Source organism: Varanus komodoensis, unplaced genomic scaffold (assembly GCF_004798865.1).
Source record: "Varanus komodoensis strain SLA01 unplaced genomic scaffold, ASM479886v1 scaffold19, whole genome shotgun sequence".
NCBI classification, from domain to species: Eukaryota; Metazoa; Chordata; class Lepidosauria; order Squamata; family Varanidae; genus Varanus; species Varanus komodoensis.
This window is the reverse complement of record NW_025335550.1, coordinates 19,640,129-19,647,806: the sequence shown is the minus strand read 5'-3', so window position 1 is coordinate 19,647,806 and position 7,678 is coordinate 19,640,129.

Below are 7,678 nucleotides of genomic sequence, written 5' to 3'. Positions count from 1 at the left end.
AAACAAGGATGCTTATAATCTGGAGAGTGTTCAGAGGAGGGCACCAACAATGATACAGGACTTGGAAAATAAATCTTATGATGAGAGGCTGAAAGAGTTGGACCTGTTCAGGCTTGAGAAAAGAAAACTATGAAGTGACATGATAGCATTTTATAGGTACCTCAAAGGCTGTCACAAAGGAGGAGGAAAAACCTATTCTCACTTATCCCAGATTATATGACACGGAAGAATGAACTTAAACTACAGTACACTAGTGCAGGCTACACACAAGGAAGAATTCCCTGACTGTAATATGACAGTGGAATCAGCTGCCAAGAGAGGCCATATGTTCTTCCACAGTAGAGACATTCAGAAAGAAGATAGAGTTATCTGAGTGGGATGGTGTAATCGGCATCCTGTACCAGCAGTGGGTTGGACTCAATGGCCTTCTTGGCTCCTTCTGACCCTACTATTCTATGATTCTATGATTTTAGCCCTCTGTCCTTGAGCAGCAGTGTTAAGCAGCTATCCTGGAGACTGCTTTTCCTAATAACCTGGACTAAACCTTAGCAGTGCTTGCCATTTATTGATTTTGATAGCCGTAATCCTAGGAGAGGGGAGGGTTTCAGCCATGTTCCTTCCACAGTTTCCTGGCATAGAGGTTAACTTGGCAAAATGTTTCCTATCACCTTCTTCATGCTGGCATGCTGTTATTAGAGGCCCATTGGCAATGCTGGTGCCCTCCAATTGTGGTTGACCAGTACAAGATGATGATGATGATGATCCCATTATCTTTATTTCAGTCTTTCTTTCTAGCTGCTCTACAAATAAAAAAAAATCCTGAGTTGTGAACAACATTAACATATCAAAACACAAAAGATAAAATATTTCAAATCCAGAAAATCGAAACCATGGCTTGGCTTTCGATCTGAAGCTAGTCTTAAATAAGAATGGTTTTAGCAGATGCCAAGCACAGAGCAACATTGGTGCATGCTGAGCAAGGAACTGCAAGACAGAGAAAAGGAGAGGGAAAACAAATACATGGAGATCTTTACACCAAGGAATCTCTAGCTAGGACTCAGATTTGTGCAGAACCAACACGATCTATCTCTCCTGATGACCTCTAGGACTCCATATAATTGTGAAGCCCTAAGAAACAATTCACAAAACTCATACTATTTCTACTTTCTAAAATCACACCTCACATTGGTTTTATATAAAATTGAAGCTCCTATTCAAGGGTTTCATGCGAAAGGCCAGGGTAGATGAATCACATGTTGGAATTAAGATTGCCGGAAGAAATATCAACAATCTCAGATATGCAGTTGATACCACTCTAATGGCAGAAAGTGAAGAGGAACTAAAGAGCCTCTTGATGCAGGTGGAGGAGGAGAGCGCAAAAGTTGGCTTGAAACTCAGCATTAAGAAAACTAAGATCATGGCATCTGGTCCTCTCACTTCCTGGCAAATAGAAGGGAAGAAATGGAGTTAGTGACAGATTTTATTTTCTTGGACTCCAAGATCACTGCAGATGGTGACTGCAGCCAAGAAATTAAAAGATGCTTGCTCCTTGGGAGGAAAGCTAAGGCAAATCTAGACAGCATACTAAAAAGCAGAGTCATCACCCTGCCGACAAAAGTTCATATAGTCAAGGCTATGGTTTTCCCAATTGTAACGTATGGCTGTGAAAGTTGAACCATAAGGAAGGCTGAGCCTGATAGATGATCAACTGGTTTCGACTTTATTGTGGTTCCCATCCTTCCTGCTCAGTCCTCCTGCCTATGTCACTTGCCTTTTCCTCCTTGGTCCACACATTGATGCTAGATGGACAGAGGAGCTCTTGTAATTACAATTCTTTCTAGAGAACTCTGTGGTAGTTGCATACCATAACCATGGAAACCATGCTCGAGTTCAGACAACATGACAAGTCATAGTAGTACAGAGAAACCACTGAACAAACTATTGATTCTTATCATGGTTTCTAAAGACCAAGCTTTCGTACCATAGAGAAATACGATGACTGGGTTCAAACATGACAGACCAACAATGGTAAAAAAAAAAACCCCACCATGAATTGTCACATTTTCTGGGCTGTCAAGAGTATGGGTCATAGATGACAGGATGCTAGACAGAGGAACCAGGACCTAGGCAACATGGGCAAGATGGCAAATGTCCAGAGTCCAATCACTGATCCAGTAAGTCTGAGTCGCTATTCCAAACAGGCCAAGATCAAACCAGAGGTGGATTGTAGAGCAAGGTGCAGCCAAATAGACAAGAACGTAGTCAGAACAAGCCATAAATCAGGAACCAGGAAAACGGGGAACTGGTCCCTGGAACAGACTAACAAGGAGAGGTCCAGGAACAGCAAGGTGCGTCAGACAAATCAGAAAGCAAGGTAAAGTGAAGTAGAAGCAGGAACAGGTGATGATCCAAGAGTCGGGAAGGTAGGGTCCACATGCAGGGCAGGGATTCAGGCAGCAAGAGGCCAAGTAACAACCAGGACACACCACAGCAAGCCAGGAAGACCTTCATTGCCCAGGCAAAGACTTGAAGGGAAGAGCATGTTCTCATCGAGCTCTGACTCCAGGTCTCCGAACTGGTGCTCCTTAGGGCCTGAGAGCTCCAACAGAGCAGGGGCCCTTGTCCTGCACTCCCTGCTGCAACTACCCTGGTTCTGGCAAGCGGATGGGACCACAGAGTGATTCAGATCCTGCCATGAACCCCACAAGTTGTCTGCTCATTTCCAATCCCATGCAATTGCTAGGTGCCGCTTCTGCCACATCACCTGTAAAAGATTTCAGCACCATGTCAGTTTTTCTTATTCTCCCCCAAATGTAACACCACACACACTGACAAGCTTTGCTTTACTCTCAAAGTAGCATAAGCCACAGCTAAGAGGAGGGGTCACTCTGGAAAGACCTAAGACAGAAGCTCCTCACTGAGACAGCTGGCAAAAACTGCCCAGTTGGAAGAGAACACTTTAGAGTGCATGCCATGAGCAGAGCCAGCTGGAGGGTCAGACTAGATGGCTCAGGAGACCCCCTTCTGACTCGCTCTGCTTCTATGTTTCTATGAGTGCAACCCCATCTCATCACATGCCAACCATAACAGCAGAGCAACAGACAGAAGGGTGCACATCTGTGCAAAGATGGGTCATAACACAAAATCTGGCTGCTTTGGCAAATAATATAACCCCTCGTGTCCAAGCAAGATTTGCCCAAAGTCTAGGTCAGAGGTGCAGGAGCAAGCACAAGTGAATGGGAAAGGGCAACTTGCCCCTCACTGTGCCCCTCCATGGGCCAGATGATGTTATTTATTTATTTATTTATTTATTTACTTACTTACTTACTTACTTACTTACTTACTTATTTAAAAAATTTCTATGCCGCCCCATTCGCCGAAGCCTCAGGGCGGCTTACAAAACATATCAGATCACTTATCAGATCAACTTATCAGATCACTGACTTCTTCACCCCATGCCTGCCTATTTACCAGACTCCATAACTGGGGTAGACATGGAGTTCTGTGCCTCACTCAGCACTGCGAAAAGGACTTGTGCAGCACTGGGAAGAGGGGCTGTTCTTCCCAATGTTGACCAAGTCCTCACCTTCATGCAATCCAAAGCCTCTTGGTTGGCACAGAGAAGGGAAGCTGCCCTTCCCAGCACTGACTCAATCCTTCTATCACCCACATTCTCATGTGGAAGCAGCATAGTGCACGGGAATCTCTCCAATCTTGGATTGGAGAAAACAGCAGGGATTTTTCCCAGGGGATATTTCTAGAGGGTACAGGGTTTGAACCCCAAGGAAGCAAGCTAGATTCCAGGGACTGAATTACACCTGCAGTCCAGAGATTCCCCATGACAAAAATCTTGAGTGCTTGCATTTTATGCAGTTATCTTGGGAGGTCATTGCTCAAAAATGGTCTCTCTAGCGTGAATTCCAAGGTGTTCCTGATAGGTTAGAACTGGTCTGGAACATGGTCCTTAATAAGACCCTTACTAGGTTCTTCTCAGTAAGAGATACCAGAGACTGTGCTGTGAAAAACATTTATCACAGAAGGAAGATTGCAGCATGGCTTTTTTATTTGATGTGCTTGTACAAATCAAGAAAATCCATGAGGTGGACTGCAGGTTTTGTGCCACTGTCTTGCATGAGATACTGGATCTGCAATTATTTTACCACTGCAGTCCACAGACAAGGCTGTCAGTAGTGATTACATAGGATTTTTGAACATTCAAAAAAGACCTACAGACTATACAAAAGAATGGCTACTTCTAACACTGTGTGCCAAAAGTTAATGGAGGAATCCATGCTTTTTGAGCACATCCGTTTTACAACAGTGGTCCTAGTTTCCATCCATGGCCTCTCCAGTTGAAGGGACTGAGTTGTAGATGATGCAAAGCACTTCCACCGGAGACCTTGGAAAGTCAGCAACAGGACAGAATATACTGGAAGCTGGCATGTATTTACATCTTTGAATATGCTTTTTGACACAAGACATTGGGCAATAATGATTAGGCAACACGCTAAACAAAGAGTCTTAACATTTAGATGCAACCATTTTATTGTCAAATTATACAAAGAACAGAGGGATAATTCTGAGCAGACTTTCCCAACCTGGTGCTTTCCAGACTGGATTTCAACTTCCACTAGCCCAGGGGTCTCAAACTCAACTTACCTGGGGGCCGCTGGAAGTAGAGTCTGGGTGAGTCTGGGCCGCATCAAGTATTCCACCACCGTGGTGGTGGTGGGCCGCTCATCCCGCGTGGCTCCTGGAGGCGCTTTGAAGGCCGCAGGGCCCCTGCCCCATGCCTCGCCCGTCCCGGTGTGCAGCTTAGAGGGAACATTGCGCCCAGGGTAACGACTCCCGCAGGTGCGTGTGAGAAAAACGCGCGGGCCGCACTATCACTAAACTTTGATATCAAGTGAGGGCCACAAATATCGTCCCACGGGCCACAATTGGCCCACAGGCCACGAGTTTGAGACCCTTGCACTAGCCCAAGCTCTTATGGCCTTGTAGTCTAAGAACTCTGGAGGGCACCTTGATGGGGAAGGCAGATTCAGAGGTATATTTTCATATATGCCAGGGGTGGCCAGACTTGCTCAATGGAAGAGCCGCATATGGTAAATGTCCGATGTTTGGGAGCTGGAAGTGGGTGCCCGTGGGTGGCAGCAGCAGGTGGCAAGCAGCGAGCAGGTGCCTAAGAGCGGCAGTGGTGAGTGGGTACCCCTGGCCACCCTGAAGCTGTGAGTGACAAGCCACAAACTAAACTCAAAGAGTTGTATGCAGCTCCCGGGGCTGAGTTTGGCCTCCTCTGGTAAATGCTCTAAGGTAAAAGAAAGCTGTATACAAAAAACTGAAAACGTTCTAGCTCATTGAATGGATAAGAGGAAAAATAAACTTGGAATGGTCACCAGTTTAGATGGCTCTGAAAAGGAATTGGACAAATTCACTGAAAGAAGTTTATTAATGATCAAGAGTACTGATGGCTATATTTATTCATTAATTTATTATGCATAAATTAATAATTGATTTATTTATATGCTGCCCCCTACTCCTAATGGAGTCTCTGGGTGGCTTACTATATGGGACCTCAATGCCTATGTACACCAGTTGCTAGGGAACTCGGGTAAGTGGGTGCTGTTGCACTCATGTCCTGCTCATGCCTTTCCATGGACAGTTGATTGGCCACCATGTGAACTGACTGCAGAACTAGGTGGAGCTTTGCTATGATCCAGCGGGGCTCTTGTTATGTTCTGGTAAGTCTCATGGCATTGACTATCAGTCCAACCCCATGCATTTCTACTCAGAAGCAAGTCCCATCGGAGTGGAGCTTATTTCCAGGGAAGCCTATATAGAATAGTAGCCCACAGAGATTAGTTTTATTGGGTTGAGAAGGAAGACAATCCTATTGTTTTTAAATTGGCAATTCCGTTCTCAGTTAGTGGAAGGCTAAACATGGGTTTTATATGCAGTGATGGTAGATTTTTGTTGTTGCTGTTGTTGAATAGTAAAGTGCTTTATAATAATTTGATGTTGTTCGTTGTTGTCATCTCATCTCCAACTTATGGTGACCCTAAGAATGAAAGTTCTCCAAAATGTGCTACCCATGACATCCCTGCTCAGCTGCTTTAAATTCATGGCTGTGGCTTCCTTTATGAAGTAAATCATTTTTGGTCTTCCTTGTTTCTTTGACTTTCCCTAGCATGATTGTCTTTTCCAGGGAGTTTTCCCTTCTCATTATATACCCAATATATGATAGGATCAGCTTTGTAATTTTTGCTTCTAGGGAAAGCTCTAGATTGATTTGATCTATGACCTACTTGTTCATCTTTCCGTCAGTCCAGAGTATTCATAAAGCTCTCTTTCAGCACTGTGTTTCAAATGCATCTTTTTTTCTGGTGAGCTTTCATACCCATACATAGTAATCAGGAATACAATAATCTGGATCATCTTAGCCTTGGTCTTCAGTGAAATATCCTTACACTTAAATATCTTTTCTAGTTCCTTCATTTTGCTGCCCTTCCAAGTTTAAGTCATCTTTGAATGCCTTGCCTACTTTCTCCATTTGAACAGATGACTGAGCCAATGCCTGTAAAATCTTTCATAGTTTCAATTTTGTCATTGTTAACAGTACTGAATATTAACAGTTTGTGGTCATTACAACATTCTTTGCACTTCTGCAATCTGCCCTGGACTTTTTTTAGCAACGAGAATACAACTTCTCCATCTTCTGCTTCCAATTGCATAATTTGAGTGGTTGTCTGAAGTATGTATTTGCAATAAACAGACTGTTGGCTTCACAAAATTATGTGCGTTATTTTCCTGCTTTGTTTCTTATCCAATTTTCTCCTTTGCATTTGATAGTTTCCTCCTTTGCATTCTCATCACCTCGGATTATCAGCATGTCTTGTTTGCTGTGTTATCCATTTCCTCTTGAACACCTGTGTGAAAGTTGCCAATTTCTTCTTCAGCATCTGTTGTTGGAGGATAGGCTGCCTTCTTCTGTGCAGTACTAATCAGAGTTAGTTTGCATCACTGCAATCAGTGTTCAACTACTGCTGCTGCCCAGTCACTTCTCCACCCCATCACCATTAGAGAGATCCATTCTCTTCAGCTGATGTGACTGTTGCACCTGAAGAAGGTAGATGCAACTTAGTTTGGTGTTTCTGCTTTGACCATTCTGCCTTGGGTGACCCTGCTAGGAGACCAGACTCACGAGCAAATCTGGCCTCTTAGTGGCATTGCTCTCAGCTGCTCTGATATTCTCAGAACTCCTCATCACATTAAGCTGTGCTTCAAGAGTGGATTTATTATAATAGTTAATCTAAAAATAGAACAAAAAACCAATGCAATAAAAAAAAAATAAAGATCCCTGCTTGAAATCTAGAGTTTTCTACAATATTAGCAACTTGAGGCATTGGATCCATGGTTTTGCGCTGCCACCAGCATGGGCATGCAGTGCAAATTTTGTGCTGTCTGCCTGCAAAAATAATGGCAATGGGCAAGAATCTGTGCCTTGTGCCCTTGCAGTATTTCAAAAGTACTTCATAAAAGTGCAGTTTGTGAGTTCAGATAACAATTGTTAAGTGGACAGTAGGGTTCATTGGTTCCTCCTCTCCATGGATAGAAATGAGATGTGTTTTGGATCATTTTTCCCTGCCATTGTGCTGGCATAAACTAGCAGTGTTCTGCA